The sequence below is a fragment of the Orcinus orca genome, chromosome 18, assembly GCF_937001465.1.
Source record: "Orcinus orca chromosome 18, mOrcOrc1.1, whole genome shotgun sequence".
Taxonomy (NCBI): Eukaryota; Metazoa; Chordata; class Mammalia; order Artiodactyla; family Delphinidae; genus Orcinus; species Orcinus orca.
Genome location: NC_064576.1, coordinates 12,092,128 through 12,116,009, shown reverse-complemented (window position 1 = coordinate 12,116,009; position 23,882 = coordinate 12,092,128). Strand labels below are relative to the sequence as shown.

Sequence of the window (23,882 nt, the reverse complement as noted above, 5' to 3'; positions counted from 1 at the left end):
ATCCCCTTCGCCTCTGTTACCTGGTGTAGGATCTCTGAACTAGTCAGCATCAGGGATCTCTCTGATGTCACCCTAGGAATACCCCTGGCTTCTCTTCCTGAAATCTGTTTTCTGGAGCCTCTGCCTTCCATTTCCACATTTTCTCCCTCATTTTGGTGGAGCCCCTCGCTCAGTGTCTGGGGAGAACTTGTAGGCTGGCTGGAAGATCTGGAAACAGGATGATGGGTGGAAGTTCTGGAAACAGGATGATGGGTTGAAAGGCTGTTTAGAAAGTAGTTAAAATTTCCAGGTCACTGTGGACAGTGACTGAGCTCTCTGGACCCTTGTCTCACCTGTGTTTGTCCTTCCCTCGTGCTCCCAGTGTGGCTACAGTACAGTGTTTGGTAACTCATTAGTTGGTGTGCCTGTTCTTTTCACTGTGTAGAGTGTTCATCGCTGAGCCAGATACTGTCCTATGATTGTTTCCTTCAAAAACTTTGTTTTCTCTGGAGATAATTCATTTCTTAAAAATTTGCTTGGGGCTTCCCTGGTGGCGCAGTGGTTGAGGGTCCGCCTGCCGATGCAGGGGACACGGGTTCGTGCCCCGGTCCGGAAAGATCCCACATGCCGCGGAGCGGCTGGGCCCGTGAGCCATGGCCGCTGAGCCTGCGCGTCCAGAGCCTGTGCTCCGCAACAGGAGAGGCCACAACAGTGAGAGGCCCGCGTACTGCAAAAAAAAAAAAAAAAAAAAATTTTGTTTGATTTGCTGAATGCCCATTGCTAATTTCTTCCAAATAACTTCAACAGACCTGCCAATTTTCTTTCAACTAATTTTTTGACTGAACATTATTCCGTTTATTTATGTTTTTAAAGATTTTTTTTAACGTGGACCATTTTTTAAGTCTTTATTGAATTTGTTACAACATTGCTTCTGTTTTGTGTTTTGGTTTGTTGGCCGCAAGGCATGTGGGATCTTAGCTTCCCGACCAGGGATCGAACCCGCACCCCCTGCATTGGAAGGCAAAGTCCTAACCTCTGGACCACCAGGGAAGTCCCCTTACCATACTTTAAAACACATGATGTAGCCATTCAGTTCCCCCATCTTTTTCCCCTGGTGTCCACCGTCTGTAGCCCCCACCCTCCAGCTCCTGTGCGAACGAGTTGTACGCAAGGCCTAGTACATAGCCATCGTTCAGGGACTTTCCTTCACTGCTCTTCTTTCTTGGACCCACTCTTTTCTGGATTCCGCATCCTCTAATTTCATGATTTACCCCATTGTTTTGATAGAACACATACTCCAGTAGCTTTCTCAGATAGGTGCAAGGGAGCTAAATTTCTTTTGATTCTTTACAAGTAAAAATGTTTTTAATGTGTGCTTATCTTTGCTTGATAATTTTACTACATGTGGAATTAAAATTTGAAAATATTATCCTTGATGTTTTAAAGACATTGCTCCGTTGTCTGCTAGCCTCCTTTGTGCTTTATGTTTTCTTTACGTCTCTGAAACATTTCGGAAAATTCACTTAACTGCCCATATTTTGCAGTTTCACAGTTTTTGGCATATATCTCAGTGGATCCTATGGAAATTATTTATGCTGGGAATTTGTTTTTCTTTTTGGTATGGAGACCCTTGTCTATCAGTCTGGGACATTTATTTTATTTTATTTTATTTTTTGTCCGTGCTGCGTGGCATGTGGGATCTTAGTTCCCCATCCAGGGGTCTGGACTGCCAGAGAAGTCCCAATCTGGGACATTGCTTGAATTAAAAATTTTTTCTTTTAATTCTCTCTTTCTGTAATTCCTATTATTTGAGGATTAGGCCTTCTTGAAGATTCCCATAAAATTTTATGGGAATCTTGAAGATTCCCATAAAATTTCTATGTATTTTTTTTTTTTTTTTTTTTACTTTACTTTCTATAAAATTTCATCAAATTAACAAGAAATTCAGTTATCCATATGGGTAATTTCCAAGAGCTGTTGACCTTTTTTCATAGCATCTCTCCCCTTACTTTAAGACACGATATTCTTTCTGGGGATATTAATTATAGGTTTTAAAAATGTTTTCCTCTACTCCCTGTAATGTCTGCATATTTTCAACAAGGCTTTTTCCCTTCTGTGTGTTTTGGTCCTGACCTTCATTTTGTAGGTTTTCCTTACATGTTTGCTCACCCGCAGCTGCCACTAAGAGCAAGTATTAAGAGGAAGGTACAGGGGCTTCCCTGGTGGCGTAGTGGTTGAGAGTCCGCCTGCCGATGCAGGGGACATGGATTCGTGCCCCGGTCCGGGAAGATCCCACATGCCGTGGAGCGGCTGGGCCCGTGAGCCATGGCCGCTGAGCCTGCGCGTCCGGAGCCTGTGCTCCACAACGGGAGAGGCCACAACAGTGAGAGGCCTGTGTACCGCAAAAAATAAATAAATAAAAATGTGGTCACTTTCATTTAAAAAAAAAAAAAAGAGGAAGGTACAAAAAAAGTCAGATCTGAATCTCTGTGCATATGGACAGGCTTGTCGATTGTTGATGTTTCTTTGAAGTGATGAAGCAGCAACTGGTCCTCTCATCAGAGGAAATCCTCAAATGTTAGTATGAATGTTCATTCAGATTCTCCAGAGAAAAATCCCACTAGCCTTGCCTGTGATAAGCTTGGGATAAGCTCTGAGAATTCTGGAAGCAGGATAGAGGAAGGGGAATATGGGTCCCATGGGGTAGTCAGTAGACTTTCCCATAATACCCACCATCTCTTGCTGGGTTTTCAGCCCTGAATCACATCACTTTCTTATGCCTGCTGTCATTTCTGATCTCCTTGGTTCAATTTGTTTGGATAATAACCCTCTTAGTTGGCGCTTGGGGCAGATAGGAGAAGGGGACTTGGGGCCCCAAGGTCCATCCTGTTTGTATCGAACCTGCACCCTCTCTTCCACCCTGCCTCTCACCCTTCCCTTTAGCGGGAGCCTCCCAGGGACTCAGAGTGGGGAAGAACAGGCCTATTGGTTGGAACCCCTCTGAGCATTGCTTAGGATCTGAGTCACCAGTTATGTCTCTGCTTTCCATCCTCCGAGTGTCAGTTGAATGTTTTGTCTGCTCTTGTCTCTGCTGCTGTATTTCTTTGTCCGTTTAAAAAGATACATTTACTGTTCTTTTGGTGGGGTTTTTGGTGGGAGAGGTGATGCCGGCATGTAGTTTATTTGCCATGTTCAACTCAAAGTTTAGTTTATTTCGTCAAGGTGCAATATAAGATGATAAAAAAATGTCCTATAGAAGCAGTAATATGTGAGACCTAAATTGTTCAAAAAATTGCAAATTTTTCATTTTCTAAGGGTGCAGATTCAGCCTGGTATTTATGGATCAGTCTAAGAGAATTTCTTTTTTCTTTTTTTTTAAAAATAAATTTATTTATTTTATTTATTTATTCTTGGCTGCATTGGGTCTTCGTTACTGCGTGCAGGCTTTCTCTAGTTGCAGCGAGCTGGCGCTACTCTTCGTTGCAGTGCGCGGGCTTCTCATTGCGGTGGCTTCTCTTGTTGCTGAGCACGGGCTCTAGGCGCGTGGGTTTCAGTAGTTGTGGCTCGCGGGCCCTAGAGCGCAGGCTCAGTAGTTGTGGCTCACGGGCTTAGTTGCTCCACGGCATGTGGAATCTTCCCGGACCAGGGCTCGAACCCGTGTCCCTTGTGTTGGCAGGCAGATTCTTAACCACTGCACCACCAGGGAAGCCCTAAGAGAATTTCTGTGATTTGTTAGAAGCTAGGTTTGCTGTTCAAACATACATGTGCCCCTGTATGTACCAGCACACCCCTTCCAATTTTTCTATCTCATTTTTCTCACTATCACACAGAAAATCAAATAAGCCTGTGTGAGAGGTTTTTTTGGTTTGTTTGTTTGTCTAAATCTCTTGACTACAGATGTTTTCACTCTCCCGGTGGGTGTTTGCCAGCCTCACATCAGGTTAGCAGTTCTGTCCTGGATGAAAGAGAGAGTTGTCACTGATGACAGCTCCCAGACACGCAAGAGTATGAGAATTCTAGTTCTGATTAGCCAGGAATGGGACATTTCTGAGTTGGAATCCAGCTACTGATTTAATTTTGGCCGCCGAGGGAGTTCTCGGTGGCCCCGGGGAGGAAGTGATGGGAAGGAGGGAGAAACTGGCAGGATAAACACAGCTCTGAAAATAGGGTGTCATGGGGGTGGGCATGGGGGATGGGACTGGTCTCAGGCTTGTTTGCCGGTGCCACTGAGCAGTTGTGTGACCCCCTCGGAATTTCCCCATGACCTCACCTCCCCAGGGGGGGGAGTAGGCAATAGAACCAGAATCACAGGACTGCCTCCAGCAAAGCGCCCTTAACTACTCACCAGCTCCTTAGGGTTCAGTGCAAAGGAACAGAGAAAAATTACCCGCGAGCCCGACACCTGCGCACTTCCTAAGTTTTTTTTAGACCTTGGGCAAGTGTGATTGTTCCCATGTTTATTTTTTTGGACGTGGAAAAGCTGGAGAGAGGAGGAAGTGAGCTCATAACCAGCCTTTGGACAGTGCTGATTTGTGCATTTCTTTGTACAGTATTTTGCCAGGCCCTTGACATTCGTTTAAAGCAAAAAAATTCTTTCTCTTTGAACATCTGTGCAAAATCAGATAGGGTGGAGGGTTTAGAGCCCAGTGAGAGTATGGGGTAATTTAGCGCATTTCTGAAAGCTGGGGTGAGAGACAGCAGACCCTGTCTATTGTGTCGCGTTGGCAAAAACCCAACAGCAAAGGCAGGCCGACAAATTGTTCCAAGAAGATGCATTCAGAGTGCTGCATAATCACATTTTGAAAAATGTGCAGTAGGTAAGTGGGGAAATACGCATTCTGATTGCTTCATAAATAAAAGTAGTTAAGGACGGCTGTCATGCTCAGGGTCTTAGCTTGGGGGGCGTTGGGTACACACATCAAAAAAAAGCAAACCCAGTTCACTCAGTCGGTTTGGCTTACAGCCCCTTTCAAATTCAGCATCGTTTCCTTACATTTTAGTCTTCTGCGTAGCTGTAACCCAGGAAATCTCCTGCTTAATTAGGTCATTTGTTCCTGAGAGTTCTGTCCTTGCAGATCAGGAGAGGAATTTTTATGGGCAGTTGGCATAAATAAAAAGTCAATGGCAAATTGTTCCAGGGCTCGCGTTACATTTCAGGTGGTACTTAGGCAAATTCCTGAGAAGGAATTTTGTATACTTTAGGATATCTATCAGCCTGGGTGAAATTTCCTCAGGTTTTGATTTTCATTGACTCTAGGATTTTGCCTCTCAACCTGGAGTCTTTGGACCCCTAAGGGGTTTGCAACCCTGGATGGAATGCAGGCCTGTGAGCTATTTTCAGGATTTCAGCAAGCCTGGAACCAGAATCCCACAGTCATGGGGGCTGGGATCGGGGTGCAGGGGTGGCCAACCACAGTGAGTCTCTGCGTATTAAGGAAAGCAGCCAAGTGCTGTTTGGCTTGGCCAGGTCTTTCTCACCTGGGTGTGATCAGAAGGCCCCATTGACCATTCATTACATGCGCCTTTAGTGAATGAAAAAGAAGTAGTTAGTTGTTGTTTAGCTGCATCCTGGCAGATCTGCTTTTTTGACTAAGGGATTGGGGTGCGATGTGGTGGGAGACTAGTGAAAGGGACCCCCCCCATCTACAGAGAATAATGGGTCTGTGACCCCAGTCCCTACGCTGCTCTGGTCACTCCCCCATTTGCTCTGACAAAGATGGCGCCAGCCCTATTTGCAGTTACTGAACTGGAAGCCAGGGATCCGCCACAGCCGTGAACTTGGAGCGTGGTGATGGGAAAGACTCAACCTCAACCACCTGTGGATGCGTGCACTCCGCTGGAGACCTGGCTATCTTCTTTCCAACTCCAGAATGTTTATTTCCCATATTGAAAATACAGAGTAGAGATGGGAAGGAAATTGACCAAAATGTTATCAACTTTTGTTTACCAGCAGTACACTGGTCAACCAGAGTACCAAATTTATCGGTGCTTTGCAGTGATTGCCTTTCTGCTGTAATTTTGCAAATTATCAATAATGAGACTTATTCTGTTAAAGTGGGATGAATATATATTTTTAAATATATATATTTGTACATATAAATATATATATATATTTTAGCGTTTATCTGGAACGTTCTCAAAGGTTGATGACAGGAAGCACCTGAGAAAGTTCGAGGTATGCAGCTGAGTCTAGCACACATGAAGGAATTCTAAAACACACACGAAGCGTTGTGATAGGAGCTCTAGTGAGAGTTGCAAGGAAAACACTGGAGTAGCAGCTTAGAATTTCGTATTTCTTTTATGCATATTCCAAATGTTTTTGGAAGGCTTGAAAATGAATAAAATAACCCTTTGACAGAACTGACAGAAACTGAGGGATGTGGGGAGGGCTAGTGAGTCATTGTGCAGAAGCATTGTGTTGTTAACTTTGGCAAAGACAATTCTCAGAGAAAGCGCTGCAAAATGACCCACTTTTATGGCGCACTTGAACTCTCTGTCTTGTCTCCTGTCCAGTTGCCATTTTCCCTCCTTGAATAATAATAACCAACACGTTCAGAGTGGGGGCTATATGTCAGGCTTGCTTCTAAGCACATTACAGTGTTAATTTATTTTCCCAAGACAGTATGGAGGAGTAGATACTATGATATATGAGGAAAAGGAGGCACAGAGAGGTCAAGCAACATGCCCAGAGTCACACAGCTGGTAATTGGTTGAGCCATGATTTGAATCCTGGATGGCTACTGGTCTGTGTCCTCAGCCACTATGCTACCTCTGACTGGAACCTTGGCCAGTGGAGATGGGTGGGTGTGGTTCAAGGTTAAAGTCAGGTTGAGGGTGTTGCTGAAGATCTCTCTGTAGCAGGTGTTTGAGTAGCAGACGGCTGGGGAGCTTGATGTGATTAATTTTTGCTAATCAACCAGTCTTTACTGAGGGACCTGTTCTGTGGGCCATTTGAAAACTGGAAGTGTGAAACATGGTTTCCTCAAGGAATTCACAGCCAAAGTTAAGATACGAGATACCTTCCTATGAAAATCTGCATAATACACCACAGAGTTCCTCGTAAAGGACTCAGCGTAGGCACGTTTATGTTTGTCTTGGGAATGGAATAAGTTGCCGTCTAAGTGAGAGATGGACATCTACCCAGAAGAGGCAGGTGCCTCACCTGGCTTCTCCTCCTAGTTTGTAAACAGACTCAATTCTTTACCATTTTAAAAAACAAAGGTGAACTGCAGAGTTTCTTTCCCAAACCTTTCCCTCTGTTGACCTGTTCCTCACTCTCAGATGAATTTCTGGAAAGACTCTTCTTCATTTGTGTTTCTTTTTAAAAAAAAAATAAATTTATTTTATTCATTTATTTATTTTTGGCTGCGTTGGGTCTTCGTTGTTGCGCGCGGGCTTTCTCTAGTTGTGGCGAGCAGGGGCTGCTTTTCATTATGGTGCGCAGGTTTCTCACTGTGGTGGCCTCTCCCGTTGCGGAGCACAGGCTCCGGACGCGCAGGCTCAGCGGCCATGGCTCACAGGCCTAGCTTCTCCGCGGCATGTAGGATCTTCCCCGACCGGGGAACGAACCCGTGTCCCCTGCCTCGGCAGGCGGACTCTCAACCACTGCACCACCAGGGAAGCCCCTGAAACACACTTTTTAAAGACTTCAAAGTAATACATGCTCAGGGCAGAAAATAAAAGCACACGTGCAAAGAAATACAAAGAGAAAGTAAGATACTGATAATCCCACCTCTCAAAGTTCACCAGTGTTCACAGTTTCGTGTATATTCTTTGAGTATTTGTTCCATCTTATTAAGTCTGTCATATCATACTACACGTACAGTTTTGCAGCCTGCTTTAACTTTATAATAAAAGAAACACAGGCACATATTTTTTAAAAAATTAACATTTATTTTATAATGAAAACCAGCTGTTGCATGCCCTGCCCCCCCAAACTAATTTCTAATACCCAGAGGTGATCATATTCAAATATTTTAACTCTTATTTTTCATGTTTATCTTCCAAATTTTGAAATAATCTGTTTACATAATTTAGAGTGATTACAATTCTTAATCATTCACCAGATGTAACCATAAAGTAGTGTACGTAATTTCTTGATTTCTTTTTTCAGATTTAGGTTTTATCACTCTATTAACTAGTGTGAAAGGTGAGCTGTACCTCACTTGCAGAGTCTCCCCAAAAACCGCCACTATGGGATGTGGGAAGATGCCGTTTGTGGGTTTCTCTTCCTGGGTACCAAAGCATCCCCGATTAGAGCCAGTGAGATGAATGAGCTTCCAATGAATAAGCTATCCATGTAAAGAACCACTGATGATTTGTCAGGTCTCTTTTAGGACAGTAATTCTAGATTTTTATGTAACTGTTTGATTTGTTCCCATCTTTCCTGTTGGAAGCTTTCCTAAAATATCTGGTTACCTCTGGCTGTTTATATGTAAGAGTGAAACACTTCATCAAGAGCTGGCAGGAATCCATATGTGTTGATAGAGCTTGTACCGTGGTGGGCCTCTCCTTTGTGATTGGGTTGGAACCCGTCTTTTTTCTTGGGGACCCTTAGGCTCAGTCTCCACAGGTGGGAAATGTCCTGCTTCTGCTAGGCTGCAGGGGGTGGGAGATTTTCCAAATCTCAGCCAGGACTACTTGTTCACCCCTTCTGTTTTCACGGTATCTGATGCCTGCAATTCCTGAGCTCTCCAGGGTTTGTCTTAGAATTGGTGTGCTGCTTCTTGTCATCTTCCTTTATAGGCATAGGTTCAGCGTACTTCTAAGTCAGTTAACATTCTTCAGTTCACTTTCTTTCTTTTAAAATGTTTCTTCTTAAATGTTTTTGTTTTCTATGTCTCTTTCTTCTGACTCCTTCTGTGGGACCTTGCCTTTTTAATTTAATTATCACTATTGAAGTGGGGTTTAGGGAGAAAATAGAGGTGAGTGCCTGAGTGTAATCTGCTGTGTTTAACTAGGAATGCTAGTGGGCTCTTTTTACTTGCTGAGGATTTTCCCATGGCACTAAGTATTCCTTTGTGTTTTTTTAAAAATTTATTTTTAATTTATTTTAGGGCTTCCCTGGTGGCACAGTGGTTGAGAGTCCGCCTGCCGATGCAGGGGACGCGGGTTCGTGCCCCGGTCCGGGAAGATCCCACATGCCGTGGAGCGGCTAGGCCCGTGAGCCATGGCCGCTGAGCCTGTGCGTCCGGAGCCTGTGCTCTGCAACGGGAGAGGCCACAACAGTGAGAGGCCTGCGTACCGCAAACAAACAAACAAAAAATAATAATAATTTTGTAAATCATAGTAGCTTGGCTGCATTTCATCGTCAAATTGAAGTCCTCAAGGGTACTCTGTTCCCTGAACTCTTAACTGCTTCAGAATGGCTGGTTCTTGCCTTAATATGTGAAAGACAGTTTGGCTGAGTATCAAGTTCTTGGGTCACACTTTCTTGACCTTGGAATTTCAGACATTGCTGTCCACTTTTTTTTAGCATTGGATATTTATGGAGCAGAAAGCTGAGGCCAGGTTAATGTTTTTCTCTCTTACACACGACTAGCTCTTTCCATCAGACATGCCCATTGGGTTCTTTCATTCTTTTTGGAGTTAAAGTTTTACCTGCCTCTCTGAGCACTGGTTGTTTCATGTCTCTTTCCTGGGACTTCCTGTACCATAATATCTGTAGTGTCAAGTCTATCTTTATATCAGAAAGTTTTTCGTTATTAGATCTTTTACTACTTTGCACATATTTCAGATAGTCTTCACTTTTCAAGAACTGTAGTTGTTGTGTTCTGTATCCTTTGTCTTCCAAATCTAGCATCTGTTCTTGTAATCATTTATGTATCTTTGTTTCTTTCTATTCAGTTTTTTTTTTTTGCGGTACGCGGGCCTCTCACTGTTGTGGCCTCTCCCCTTGCGGAGCACAGGCTCCGGACGCGCAGGCTCAGCGGCCATGGCTCACGGGCCCAGCCGCTCCACGGCATGTGGGATCTTCCCGGACCGGGGCACGAACTCGTGTCCCCTGCATCGGCAGGCGGACTCTTAACCAGTGCGCCACCAGGGAAGCCTCTCTTCAGTTTTGAGTGATTTCTTTAAGTTTGCTTCCTATGTGTCTTTGTGTTTTCAGCTGCTTACTCTCTGTTTAATTGTTGCAGTTACATGGCTTCCATTCTATTTTTTTTTTTTTTTTAAATCTCCACTTCTTCAGCTCTATCAGTCCATTTAAAATCTCTTAGATTAATGATGACCAATTCTTACCTAGTCTCTGAGCCTCTTTTTTTAGAGAGACAATTTTACCTTGAGTATTTTGGAAACAATGGAGAGCTATTTTTTCTGAACACTTAGTCTGTTACCTTTGTTGATTTTCATGGCCAGCTTTATGGGCACATGATCTGTACATTCACACAGGGCCCTGCGCTTAGATTAACACTGCTATCACTGTCTTGAAATTCTTCATAATTTCTGAACAAGGGGCCCTGAATTTTCATAATATAGCCACTTCTGGTAATTATTTTTACAATGCATATTATTATCTGTCTTTTGCCTGTGTTCCTACAACATGATTACTTGTATTTGAATGAGGCTGAGCTATTCCCTGAAAGAACTGATGCGTGGGAGATGTTGAGGGTTGGAAGGCCGGGGTGGGGAGTACGGTGAAACATCAACTCATGTTCATTTCATCCACTGTCCTTTTACCGATTCTATTATTTCTTATACCTTGAGAATAATCTTCCTTCGGTTTTAAAAGTATTTTAATGTGTCATTTTAAAGTTTCAGGCTATAACAAGCATAGGGGAGATTATTTGATAAATGGAAAATTGTTCACACTATATTTACATTTAAAAACAATTTATAAAACAGGATGTGTGGTGTGATCCTTTTTTTGCTTTTAAAAAAAGTATGGACTGTGCGTTAAAATATATTTGAAGGAACAAATACCAAAATGTTATTTCCCAGATTTGTCAAGTCCCTTCTGCTCTTACCTGTGATGGCTGTGGGTAGGAAGGCTCTGGGTCCTTCCGAGTATCTCAGTAATCATAAGATCTAAGAATTGGTGAGAAACTTATCTTTCTAAAAGATTGTTTCAGTTACTGAACCTACTGTGCTTTTGTGGATTGAAGCAAAATTCATTTTATGTTTTTGGCTAATAATTGATGATCTTTCAGCTTATGACTAATTTTTAAGGTACGTAATTTTATTGATGAGGTGCTTTGAATAGGGAAGAACCATTTAATGATCTGCTGTCTTGAAAAGTAAAAACAAGAACACCGCTCTGGATCGGAGCAGTCGCTGATTTCTGTGGTGTAAATATCCCTGCCATGGCCGATGTCAGGCTACCAGTGAGACATGATTGAACAGAATTAGAAAGGGCTGTGCAGCGGTAGGGGTGTTCTATAAAATTTCACTGTTCTGATACCATAGGCAAAATTCACCTGAAGAGCATAGATCCTAGGAAAAATCTAGGAAAATAATTAGGAAGTTGAGCGGAAAACATTTTAATCTGGGCAGGTGGGTGGATACCATATGGAGCCGGAGATTATATTGCAAAAGCCATTTGGCTGTTGAAATAATCTAGGTGAGAGAGAGGTCTGCTGGAGAAATGGAAAGTTAGTTTACTTATTCCCATTTTCCTCTTGCTGGTATAATTTCCATGACCAGAGTTTTGTTCAGTTTTTGTCCATCACTTTTTTACCTTTACTTGAATCCTGTTATTAAATATGACCTATCACACATATGTTGAATATTCTTTAGGGAGTTTATCAAATCATTAAGACAATTAGTTGTGACTTGAGAAAAATAAAATACAAAACCTGAGGGGAAAGGTGTTCACATGTGGTCTTCTGAACTGTGAGAGCAAATATTCTCCAGGCTCTGAAGTTGCTTCCAATGTGTGCAGTGTGTGTTCTAGTGAACTTGGGTTGGCAGTATTACCGGCTTGAACATGGCTTGTTGGTCATCCTTCACTGTGCGTGGACTCTTCTGGTGAGGCTGACTGGTATTTCCCATTTTGGCAGGACCCACGAGGGCAGGGACCCTATTTCGTTCCTGAATGTCTAGAACAGTTTCTGTAAGAAAGAAGCCCCAATAAATATTCGCTGAATGAATGAAGTTTCAAGATACAAAGGTGAGGGTAAGATATCTGAAGGGTTTATAGTAATACTGTAGGACCTTGACAATTTCCCGAACTGCCCAGGTTTACTTGAGGGCCTGATGCAGCCCTGACTGTGGTCATGAGGGCAGTGAAGGCTGAGCTGGCCACAGTTAATGACCTTTGAAGGGGCCCCGCCTTCCTAGAGATGAGTCCCTGGGTAGGCCTCCTTCAGAACTGTTTGTGATGTCAGACAGGAGTGCTTGTCTTGGCTGTCAAGATACATCAGGTGGGCCCGGACTAATTCTTTAATTGACATTGACCTCATGTGTGGTGGAGAAAAGCATTGGCCTCTTGCAACAGGACGTTTCCAAGTTTGGAACTCTAGGTTGGCTGCAAACTGATATGGCCCGTGGAGGTTTGCCAACACTGTGGGTATCAGACTTCCATCGGCTTCCCAGCATTCCTGTCTGCGGGGTGGTAGAGAGAGCACTTCCTCTTCTACCTGTTGTGTGATGCAGGACCACTTCCCATTGTGTTCCCCGGGAGGAAGCAGGACTGGGTAGCCTGATGGGTGCTGGCTGATGGAAATGCCCTCATTAACTGGGAATAAGATTCAGGTGACAGGATGGTCAGGTGCATGAACTCATGCCCTCTGAAGGTTTTTAAGTAGATTGGGCAGCCGAGGCAGGCTTCATAAGGTTGTGATGGTCAAAAATGAGTATTTGTTTTTTGTAATCATGAAATAGTACCAGAAAAGCATTTAAATTATAGTAAAGGCCTTTAATTTTTAATACATTCTTAAGTCAGTGTTCAGTGTCTGCCTAGAATATCATTGGTTGCTTTAGACCAAGTTCACAGAGGATGCCCGTTCATTTTTTTGGCCACACTTTGGTCATTGTCACAGGTAGATAGTAACTGCTTTTGATTATGTGAGAATAATGAAAGATGCTGTTAAGAAATCTGGTATTATAATGCGCATATAGACAAGGATTTGAATTAATGATACATTAGTTAGGCAGATTATGTAAATCATAGGAGTAGAAATTCCCTAACCCAATGTGTGTTAAAAGTAAATACATGTTCAATAGAGAGAATATTTACTTCTTGCCCTGCGTGGTGCAAAGACATCTCAAGTTGGGCATCTCAAGTTTTTAACTTAAAAACTAGTTAAGGGGCTTCCCTGGTGGCGCAGTGGTTAAGAATCCGCGTGCCGATGCAGGGGACACGGGTTCGAGCCCTGGTCTGGGAAGATCCCACATGCTGCAGAGCAACTAAGCCCGTGCGCCACAACTACTGAGCCTGCGCTCTAGAGCCTGCGAGCCACAACTGCTGAGCCTGCATGCCACAACTACTGAAGCCTGCGCACCCCAGAGCCCATGCTCCGCAACAAGAGAAGCCACTGCAGTGAGAAGCCCATGCACCGCAACGAAGAGTAGCCCCCGCTCACCGCAACTAGAGAAAAGCCTGCGTGCAGCAACGAAGACCCAATGCAGCCAAAAATAAATAAATAAAAATAAATAAATTTAAAAACTAGTTAAGGCCTAATGTAATAAGTATATTTTGAATTTTTTATATTCAGCTCTCCAGAAAAGATTTCAGATGTACCTAGTGTATTATCACAGTTTCAGGAACAACAGCTGAGGTTTGTGATTCCCGTTAACAGAAACCTTCTGGGTGATTCTTGTTGAAAAGCTTAATTATTTTTTTCTTTATCATTTAAGTTCTCCATCTTCATATTATACAATAGTTTCTTTACTAGAATGTCTTTATTTAGTGACCGAGATATGCTGTCTTCTGTCTCTCTTTTGCCTGTTGCCACTGTGTCACTCCCTTCTGCCCGTCTGTTTGGTTTTCTCGACCCTGTCTATAATAGCCTTTTTTAGCTTTTCTCTTTTTGAGCTGAGCTACTGAGGAATTGTTGCCTAGCAATGCCTAGGTGTCTGCAGTGGTCGTGGGATTAAAGCAATCTCCAGTCCTTTGTTATTTGCTTTTAAAAATATTTTACAATGGTCTCCTCTCTTCAAGGGTATTTTGCATTGATACATGAATAATTACTGTGCAAAACTTTTAAAACAGATCCTGTTCCTCTGTTGTACGTCTATATCATCTTGATAAATGGTAACACTGAAAAATTTCCTTTCTTTTAGGCTGTTCTTTCTAGAGCTACTTTCATTATAAATCAATGTTTGAAGAAGATCCTACCTCAAAGTTTCTAACTCTATGTTTTGTACCTTTTTCTCTCTCCCAACCTTATTAGAAGCAAAATCAAGGTTGACTGATAGGTAATCTGTAGAGGTCATTTCCTTCCAAGCCAAATAATTGACAAATAACAATAGTCATATGACATTTCAAGTAAATCTATGAACCGTAGTATCTTAGTCAGCTCAGGCTGCCATAACAACAGACCATAGACTGGATGACATAAAAAGTAGAAATGTATTTCTCACAGTTCTGGAAGCTGAGAAGTCCAAGATCAAGGTGCTGGCTAATTTGATTCCTGGTAAGTGCTGTCCTCCTGGCTTACAGCCACCTTCTCACTGTGTCCTTACATGGTCTTCCTTGGTAGGTGTGCATGGGGAGGGGAGATTTCTTCTTCTTCTTCTTAGAAGGCCACCAATCCTGTTGGATTAGGACTCTGCCTTTATGACTTCATTCAACTTGAATTACCTCCTAAAAGCCATATATCCAAATATAGTTACACTGGGGGTGAGGGCTTCAGCATATGAATTTTGGGGAGACACAATTCAGTCCATAGCATATGGTTTCTTTTCTATTTTGTTTTTTTAAACTAACTGTTACATAGGTATCTTTGACTCCAGAGTACCAATTACAAATGCTCTAAATGTGCAAACACTGGCCTCCTACCACTTCCCCTAGACCGGCTCCTGTCTCTGTCACCCATCAGTGTGCCAGGCCTCCCTAAGAGTGGACACATGACACAACCAACATGGCCAGGACGTTTACACCTGCCACCATGCACCACTGCAGGCATTATGGGAACCCCAGTCCTGCCCCAGCTGTCATGGTTCCCTCTGATGCTGCTGCCCTGCTGGGCTCCCCACAATGGTCCCAGTTCTTCCTGCTTCCAAGGAAGGGTTCTGCTCCGACCTGCAGAACCCTGACCCTACTGACCCCTGGGAATCTGCCAGTGTTCGACATCTAAGACAACATCTAAGACAGCCCTCAGCTGTTCCCCCTATGACTCTACCCTTAGTGGGGCCATCTCAGGGGTCTCTGAAACAGGTGAAATGAGCAGTGGCCTTGGGCTACCGGATAGACTTTTCAAGAGAAATGAAACTATAAATTGTAGTTAGATCTTGTCCATGCTGTTGGTGAACTTCGTTGCGGTGAAATGGGCTTTCCAGGGCTGTTTTGAGAACCTTTCCACCATGTAACAGTGGAAAATGCTTTTTGGGTTCCAGATATTCAATATGGGAGTAAATATTTGGAATATAACCTGTTCATAATATCTGGACTACCAAGATGAATTTCATCCCAGTTATGAAGGCATCGTAGAATACTCTTCGTTCAACTTTATTTTATTTTTAATATTTCTTGTTTCCCCGTCCTACAATATAGCAATAAAACCAACTTACCAGTTAAAGGAGAAAAATGACCACAGTTCTGAAACCTCAGTGAGTCAGATTCTTTGCATCTGACACCCAGACCTTGTCTATGGCATCCATAATCACTGTGCAGAAGTAATGTCGCCTTCTCTCTTTTTTTAACTTTATAACAAGTTGATTTTTCTTTGTTGCACAGTTTTCGTGTTTATAATTTTTGATTGTACACTGTTCCATGCAGCAAATGTACCATAGTTTGGTTAACCATTCTTTGGGTATTTTGAGTTGACAATTATGTGAACAAGGCTACAAAGAACACCTTCGTACTTGTAGCCTCTTCGTTCCTTGGGATGATTTCCCAAAGATAAATTCCCATAAATGTCAAATTATACAGACTCTGTAGGACTTACGGTATTGATGCATATTGGTTTCTAGATGTGTCATAGCACGGTTCCAGAAACACCAGCAGTGTAACTTTTGAGTTTTACTTGTTATTCTACTTTCAAAAAAAAAAAATCTCCCCCAATTTTTCTTTTGCCGTTTTAAGAAAAAACATTGTTTATAGGCTGATGTTTTAAACTGACAAGAAAAGTGAGGAAGCCAGAGGATTTTGTCCATGTAAGTAATAAAGAAGGACTCTGTCCCTCAGTGGACCTTCAGTGGGTATTTTAATCAAGCAAAGTAGATTTTATGAGATGTCTGTGTTTCTCCAGTCCCTTGGCTAAGCAACAAGTTGTATATAGATGAATAGATCAAACGATCAATCAGTAAGATCAGTTGGGGCTCAGCAGTCTTTCCCAGTAATTTGCCACACTGCTAACCCTGATCTTCTGATAATTATGGTGGCTGAGCCACCAGAAAACCAGGCTTTTCTTACGTTTGTCCATTTCCCTTCATAGAATCTGTGGGCTCTGGTAGAAGCAGTCAGCTGACATCTTTATTCAGAGCACTCTGGCAGAGTGGTGGTATCATACACTACAAAGGGATGTAATGTGGGGTGTTGAGTACGTTCTTATTAAATTTCCTCCTGGCATTTCTCTTTGTTAGTGCTTTGTCATCCATAGATACAATTTGCATGCCATTAAAACCTTCACTGAAGCAATTAATAAAGGATAACTAGTAAGTTACAAGGGTGGGGCCTTTTTCTGGGACTCAGTGCCTAGGGAGATGTTCTTTAATTATTTTAGAACTTTCTGGGCATAATGTTCAGTAGCAACTGAACATAACTATAACTTTTTCTGTCACCCACGTCTTAATCCCATTTATTGCACCATCATGTCATAAACGTTTTTTCGAAATGCCTAGCCCAAATCCAGCTATATTACAGCTCTAACGATTTCTTGACATCCCGGAGTACGAATCTGTCAAAGACAGAAAGGAGGTGATTTGTGGCCTGATTTGTTATTAAGAACAAGCCATTGTTCTTAATAGAAGCCATTTTAGCTTCTAGTGATCATTGCTTCCTTTTCCAATTCCTCTCCATTTATAATGATCCATTTTGACAATTATCCTTAGCAGTGCATTTTAAATTCTGGAACTACATAAAACGAATATGTCCTTTGCTTTCACTGCCTGCTTATTTTCTAAATGAATTTTCTGTTGCTTTGCCATGCTCTATAAATATTCTGCATGGATTTTTGTATTGAAGAAAAATCTATATATTCATTTAAAGAAAATTGTCCTAGCCACCATATTGGTTCCTTCTAAACACTAACAGCGTTGTCTCCATTTACCTGTGTCTTTTTTAAACTGCTAATTCACTGCAATTGATTAGCAGCATTGATCAAGATAACTATTAATCACAGTTTAAAACTTTAAGAGAAATGAAGTAGTTAATGTGGAATGGTAATCATTTTTTTATGAATGGTCGTAATAAATACAGAACTATAAGGGCTTTCAACTTTGAAACTGTTCTTTTTTGTAAAGCACAGTCAATGTGCTGCTATCCGGGGCACATGTAAATAAATCCCTGTTGATGAGCAGAATAGAGGCTCTGCACAGTTGCCCTTTGTACGATGCCCACTCAGAGGCAGCTTGATTACACATGAAATGCGTGATATTCATAACATCCGTGGCCTTCCCTGTGATTTATTTAGGCAAAGCAGAAATGGGCTTTGGAAGCTGAGAATGTCCCAGAGTCCAGGGTTTGAGAGGAGGGATCATGTGCTCTCTGCTCCTTATTGAAATACACTGACACTAAGTTTTAAATGTCTGAATTCCAGATATGGGGCCATTGGAATGAGATATATATATATATATATATATATATATATATATATATATATATATATATATTTAGGCTTACTTTACTGTTTCAAACTAGTGACGACTTGCAGACATTAAGTGAGTGTTCGATTCCTTAGCACATGGAGTTGGAGCTTAAATCTATGGTTTCTTTTTACCCAGCCATAGGGTCCAGCGTCCATGGCAGCCTCTGCAAATGGGCAGCCGTGCGTCCCTTGACTTGACCTAGGTTTCATCTCCCCCGAAGGCCCAGCTCTCTCACCTGGTCATGACTGGGGGCCTTTCTCGAACTGACACCTGCTCTGGAGGATACGCTGGGCAGCTCCTCGGGGTATTCCTCACAGGCACACAGACCTCCTCTCCCTTTCCCTGTTGGCCACGAAAGGTTCCCTGCCATTTGTCCTTGAGAGAGCCTGACTCTCCTTTCGGCTTCACACGGGGACCCATTTCACGTTGGCTTTTGGACCTTCTTAAAAGAAGAAGAATAAAAATTATTTCTAATCTCACCTCCCCCCTGAGTCTGTTTTGGTATATCTACTACCAGTTGCTATTCAGTGCTTATATAAATTTAAGAGTATTAATAAAAATAAAGTTGCCATTTTCAAATGCCTTTTTTGATATCTAGTAGTTGCTATGAGTGATACTGTTATTTCTGATTATAAGGAATTATAATGAATGAAGTGGCTAGTTTTCCATGGGTTATTCCATCTTAGAATTCCCATTTTAAGTACTACTTATTTATAGTAGCTATCCTTTTTTGTGTCTTTCGTTACTTAGACAGGATTTTATTATGAATTTTTGAGTGCAACTTTCTTTTAAAATGTTTTGCTTGGGCTCAAGTAAAATGAGTCTGAGAGTATAACATTTTTTTTAAAAGAAAAGATTGTTTATCTGTTGAAAGTTTTGAAAAATTTCCCAGGCTTATTTATTTCTGTAGAGCTGGGGGAGAGGAAAATTCCATGATTATTTTCTGATTTCTCCTTTTTTTGGTCTCTTCATGTTTTCTGTAACAGATGATATACTTTATTGTTGTTTAATTTTTACTTATTCTTTGTTTGCTTTTGTAGTCTCTCGTCTGCTTCAAAATTCTTTAGATAAAGACTGTTCATTCTTCTTTCTTATATTGGGGTAGAGAATAGTCCATTTTCCTTTCAGTGGGACTTTGGTAGAACATCATTTACTTATATTTTCAATGTTAAAAATATTCTTTGGAACTTAACATTTTTTTCTTTCATTCATTGTCTTTCCATAAAACTGTTTGAGCTTGCAGATAACTGGTTGAATTTGGCTTTGTTCTCAACAATTTTACGCTTTATGATCTGAGAATATATACCATATACATAGAACTTCTGTTATAGGTGGATTTTTTGTGTTCCAGCAAACTTGTTTTTATTTGAAAAACTGGAGTATAATATTTTTAAAAAGCATTTTTTAATTTGCCATTTCTTGCTGCCCAGATATTGTTACTTCTGTCCTTATTGATTGTACTGGGTAGGCTTATATTTCTTTAGTGATTGGCTTGTTCGAGTGAGTTATAGAACGTTGACGCCTTCTAGATTTTGGCTGCTACCTGAGTGAGCATCAGGCACCCCATTTGGGAAACGGAGCTGGTGGCCCCTACTTTTAGGCTATGAGGTGGATGAGGGAGAGCCCGGAAGTGAGGGGTCGGACCAGGGCCTGGCATTCAGCCAAGGGCTCTCTTGACCTCTTGTTTCCCCTTCTCAGTTCTTCAGCTTTTCACAGCTTCTCCCCATAAAACTTGCTTCTGCAGGTACCTGCCCCGTGTAGCAGTCAGTCGTGTAGGATTGTGAGTAGTAAGCAAAGTAATGCAAATAAGTACTTAATGAATGGCACGTGTTATTAGGTGAAAGTGCTTTGTGAGAAGACGAAACAATTTGAGTGAAAACTTATGTTCCTCAGCAGTTAACAGAAATAGCAGAAGTGCTGTGCTTTAATGTCTCATTTCACAAAGCAACTTGTCCTTTGAGCCGGAGAGTGATCTGGAGCTCGTTTCTCAGCCCCACTTCCCTGTCACTGTGTCCCTTTCGTGGCACGTGGATCCAGTCTGGTTTTGTATCTGTTTCTGTTAAGCAGTGTGTTCCATGGGAACGGAGGGTTTGCCTTGGGAGAGGAAGCGTAATCTTAATTTCCCTTTGGGCTTTCTTTGACTTGGCCCAGGAGCATCTGCTGTGTGGATCTCGGTTTCCCTCGATGCTCGGCAGTTTTCACTTTTAAGGGTGGTGCCTTTGCCTGCCCTTTCCAAGGTTCTTTAGTCCTGAGAACTTAATTAATTCACGGGTGTTCCATAAATGCTCTAATCCATTGCATGAATAGATGCTTGGAAAAATCCTTGCTCATAGAAGTGAGAAATTATTTAAGACAGTTAAAAAATGCATAATTTAGAACCATAAAAAGAGAGTACACCATGGGAAAACTGGGCAGCTACATGTAAAAGAATGAAATTAGAACATTTTCTCACGCTGTATACAAAAGTAGACTCAATGGATTAAGGACCTAAATGTAAGACTGGAAACCATAAAACTCCTAGAAGAGAACATAGGCAGAGCACTCTTTGACACAAATCATAACAATATGTTTTGGATCTGTCTCTAAGCCAAAAGAAACAAAAGCAAAAACAAATAGGACCTAATTAATTTAAAAGCTTTTGCGTAGCAAAGAAAACCATTGACAAAATGAAAAGACAACCTACTAAATGGGAGAAAATATTTGCAAATGATATGACTGATAAGGGGTTAATATTCCAAACATACAAACAGCTCATACAATTTAATATCAAAAAACCCAAACTACCCTGTTAAAAAATGGGCAGAAGATCTGAATAGAAATTTTTCCAAGGAAGACATACAGATGACCAACGGGCACATGATAAGATGCTCATATATCATTAATCATTAGAGAAATGCAAATCAAAACCATGATGAGATATCACCCCACACCTGTCAGAATGGCTGTCATTAAGAAGACCACAAATAACAAATGTTGATGAGGCTGTGGCTAAAATGGAACCCTCATACACTGTTGGTGGGAATGTAAATGGGTGCAGCCACTGTGGAATAGTATGGAAGTTCCTCAAAAAACTAAAAATGGAACTACCACAAGACCCGGCAATTCCGCTCCTGAGTACATATTCAAAGAAAATGAGAACACTAACTGAGAAAGATACATGCACTCCAATGTTCATAGCAGCATTATTTATAATAACCAAGATATGGAAGCAACCTAAGTGCTCATCCACAGATGAATGAAGAATATATATATATATATATATGTATATGCACGTGCACACACTCACACACACACACACACACACACACACAATGGCATACTACTCAGCCATAAAAAAGAATGAAAATTTGCCATTTGAAACAACATGGATGGTCCTGGAGGGATATGATGCTTAGTGAAATAAGAGAAAGACAAATACTGTATGTTATCCCTTATATGTGGGATCTAAAATACACAACAAACTGCTGAATATAACAACAGAAAAAGGCTCACTGATATAGAGGACAAACTAGTGGTTACCAGTTGGGAGAGGGAAGAGGGGCGGGGAAAAAGGGGTATGGGATAATGAGGTACAAACTACTATGTATAAAATAAGGTACAAGGATATATTGTACAGCACAGGGAATTATTGGCATTATTTTGTAATAACTTTGAAGGGAATATAATCTATATAAATACTGAATCACTATGCTGTATACCTGAAACTAATATATTATAAATCAATTATACTTCAATTTAAAAAAGATAGAAAAAAAGTCCACTACACTCTTTATAGGTCTAGTAGTCATTCAGTAAGCATTAGTAGTAAGCATTTTGATTATTTGATGGATTTTCTCCTTTGGCGTCCTTAGCAGCTTACATGGGTGATTAGCCTAGTAGCTTGATTGGCACCTCTGTGCTGGAAAAGGTGAGAAGCTTGGGGGAGACTGTGATTGCATCTAAAATGACTAAGGTGTAAGGTCACTGAATATTGGAGAAGGTGACAATTTAGAGATTATCTTGTCCAGGAGGGCCCATGGTGAGCGGTGAAGACCAACCAGCCTGTCTGCAGTCTGGTCCCACGTCTGCCACTTTACTAGCTGGGTGACCGTGGGAAAATTGACTTAATCTCTTTGCCTTGGTTTCCTCATCTGTAAAAGGGGTCAGTAATAGTATCCACCTAACGGTGGTTGTGAGGATTAAATAAATTAGTATTTGCACAGCTCATAGAACAGTGCCCACTCTCCTCTAGAAAGGGCTACATAAGTGTTGGTAAAATAATAACATATTTTTCCATATTCTGTGAATGAGAAGCTTAAAATCCAGGAAAGTTAATTTTACTGTATACTCAAACACTTCAAAAATTAGGATTAGAACCTGATGGACAATCTGATGGATGGTATCTAAATCTTTTCCCTTCCAGCAACCCATGGCAAAATGTGCTATTCATCATCATTCATTTTATTAATGGACAACATTGTTTAATTAAATACCTTATTTTTTAACCAGGCTGACATTTAAATTCTTCTTTTTTCACAAGGGGTTTCCCTCTTTTATTATGTTCTTTTCTTTTCCTTGACATGTCATTATTTTAATTAATAATTAATTCTAGGGGAAGTGTTCCAGAAGGCGATGCCCTTCATACCTCTGTTGTATTCTATTGTATCCTTTGGCCTGTAATAATGTTGCCTAGTGTATTTCTCGAATAATATTCAAATGGTGAGAGAATTTCACAGTCTATTCTTTAATGGTTTGATAGAAATTGCTTTCCTTTTCCCACCCTGAAGGGAAGCCCTGTCATTTATGATTCATTGGTTTTGGGAAGCTTTAGGAAATGCCTTTTTTTTCCCTAAACGTTGTATGAAATACTATCGTTACTCACTCCAGAATAGATGTCAGTAGAATGTTACACAGGATGTAGGACACATTTCTATGTTGCCATTTATTTTAAAAAATATTCATTTATTTATTTGGCCACGTTGGGTCTCAGTTGCGGCGCTCGGGCTCTAGAGCGCAGGGCTTAGTTGCCCCACGGCACGTGGGATCTTCGTTCCCGGACCAGGGATTGAACCCAGGACCTTGGCAGTGAAAGCGCCGAGTCCTAACCACTGGACCGCCAGGGAATTCCCTGCCAAATTATTTTCTTAAAGCTGCATAGTTTCACCTTGTCTTAAAAACCACAGTGGCTCACCCTGGTCCATCAGATGCACCTCCTGTGGCTTCTTGGCCCTATTATTTCAGGCCGACTGAAACCTGCATCTCACCCACCTTTCTGCTTTTCACTATTTTCTCACCTCTGTTGGTCTGTATCCACCATGTGCACAGCTCCTGGCACTGCGTGGACACTTCCTTACTGAATGCAAAAGGGAACTCCAGCGAGCATGTGTATATTTTCCATACGTTTCGTTTCCATCTGCCCTCAGGGCTACTTAAAACAGCCTTTTCCCAAGGACCGGGCGACTTCCTCGGCAATCTCTGTAGCTTTTAAAATTCACATACTACCTATTGTCAGAAATAAATACGTTGCCTTCAACGGTTATCACTGAGTACCTGCTTTCTACTGCTGGAGAGATGATAGGTCCCATAAAGACGGACCGTATGATGCCATGTTCCTGCTTTGTGTGCTGCGTAGTGCTAAGTGTAGTCGCTGAATTATTACAGGTCCTTAAAAATGCTTGGGAATGGCGATGATCCCAATTACTGTGACATTTCAGTGACAGTATACTTTAAACAGTCTGTTATTTTCAAGAATGTTGAGTAAGCAGATCCAGTAATAGACTGCACCCTCCTTATGGGTCAGACAGGGCTTAGGTGCTTGCCACAGGTATTTGGAAAGGCTGACCAGTGTCAGTTGGTGACAAGAGAGAGGCCTTTCCGTCCTGAGTGGATGAGAGTGCTGCAGTGTGTCAAGTAGAGCGAGCTTGACCACAGCCTAAGAAATGCAGCCTCTGGTTCCACTGCAGCGCTGTTGTTCTGTGGGAATCCAGAGACGCCGCCAGCTGGTTTCTTATCTTCCA

At 41.7% G+C, this 23,882-nt stretch overlaps 1 protein-coding gene across 3 annotated transcripts in view; it reads left to right on the top strand.

Annotated features, from left to right (window-relative positions):
* FARP1 (FERM, ARH/RhoGEF and pleckstrin domain protein 1) overlaps positions 1 to 23,882 on the top strand; it is a 289,858-nt gene that overhangs the window by 23,410 nt on the left and 242,566 nt on the right. The window lies entirely within an intron of this gene.